Source organism: Bison bison, unplaced genomic scaffold, assembly GCF_000754665.1.
Source record: "Bison bison bison isolate TAMUID 2011002044 unplaced genomic scaffold, Bison_UMD1.0 scf7180017864325, whole genome shotgun sequence".
Taxonomy (NCBI): domain Eukaryota; kingdom Metazoa; phylum Chordata; class Mammalia; order Artiodactyla; family Bovidae; genus Bison; species Bison bison.
In genome coordinates this window covers 6,157,626-6,158,896 of record NW_011494897.1, presented here as the reverse complement: position 1 = coordinate 6,158,896, position 1,271 = coordinate 6,157,626, and the positions used below count along the sequence as shown (strand labels likewise).

Sequence of the window (1,271 nt, the reverse complement as noted above, 5' to 3'; positions counted from 1 at the left end):
CTTGTAGATTTATGGATTGCAGCCATCTGATTGGTGTGAAATGGTACCTCATAGTGGTTTTGATTTGCATTTCTCTGATAATGAGTGATGTTGAGCATCTTTTCATGTGTTTGTTAGCCATCTGTATGTCTTTTTTGGAGAAATGTCTATTTAGTTCTTTGGCCCATTTTTTTATTGGGTCATTTATTTTTCTGGAATTGAGCTGTAGGAGTTGCTTGTATATTTTTGAGATTAGTTGTTTGTCTGTTGCTTCATTTGCTATTATTTTCTCCCATTCTGAAGGCTGTCTTTTCACCTTGCTAATAGTTTCCTTTGTTGTGCAGAAGCTTTTAAGTTTAATTAGGTCCCATTTGTTTATTTTTGCTTTTATTTCCAATATTCTGGGAGGTGGGTCATAGAGGATCCTGCTGTGATGTATGTCGGAGACTGTTTTGCCTACGTTCTCCTCTAGGAGTTTTATAGTTTCTGGTCTTACATTGAGATCTTTACTCCATTTTGAGTTTATTTTTGTGTATGGTGTTAGAAAGTGTTCTAGTTTCATTCTTTTACAAGTGGTTGATCAGTTTTCCCAGCACCACTTGTTAAAGAGATTGTCATTAATCCATTGTATATTCTTGCCTCCTTTGTCAAAGATAAGGTGTCCATATGTGCATGGATTTATCTCTGGGCTTTCTATTTTGTTCCATTGATCAATATTTCTGTCTTTGTGCCAGTACCATACTGTCTTGATAACTGTGGCTTTGTAATAGAGCTTGAAGTCAGGCAGGTTGATTCCTCCAGTTCCATTCTTCTTTCTCAAGATAGCTTTGGCTATTCGAGGTTTTTTGTATTTCCATACAAATTGTGAAATTATTTGTTCTAGCTCTGTGAAGAATACCGTTGGTAGCTTGATAGGGATTGCATTGAATCTATAAATTGCTTTGGGTAGTATACTCATTTTCACTATATTGATTCTTCCAATCCATGAACATGGTATATTTCTCCATATGACAAACCCACAGCAAACATTATCCTCAATGGTGAAAAATTGAAAGCATTTCCTCTAAAGTCAGGAACAAGACAAGGGTGCCCACTTTCACCATTACCATTCAACATAGTTTTGGAAGTTTTGGCCACAGCAATCAGAGCAGAAAAAGAAATAAAAGGAATCCAAATTGGAAAAGAAGAAGTAAAAATCTCACTGTTTGCAGATGACATGATCCTCTACATAGAAAACCCTAAAGACTCCACCAGAAAATTACTAGAACTAATCAATGATTATAGTAAAGTTG

General features: G+C 35.6%; 1 protein-coding gene across 1 annotated transcript in view; it reads right to left on the bottom strand.

The window, feature by feature from the left end:
- The window catches only part of USH2A (Usher syndrome 2A (autosomal recessive, mild)), a 939,168-nt gene that overhangs the window by 464,781 nt on the left and 473,116 nt on the right, over positions 1 to 1,271 (bottom strand). The gene's annotated exons all lie outside the window — the stretch shown is intronic.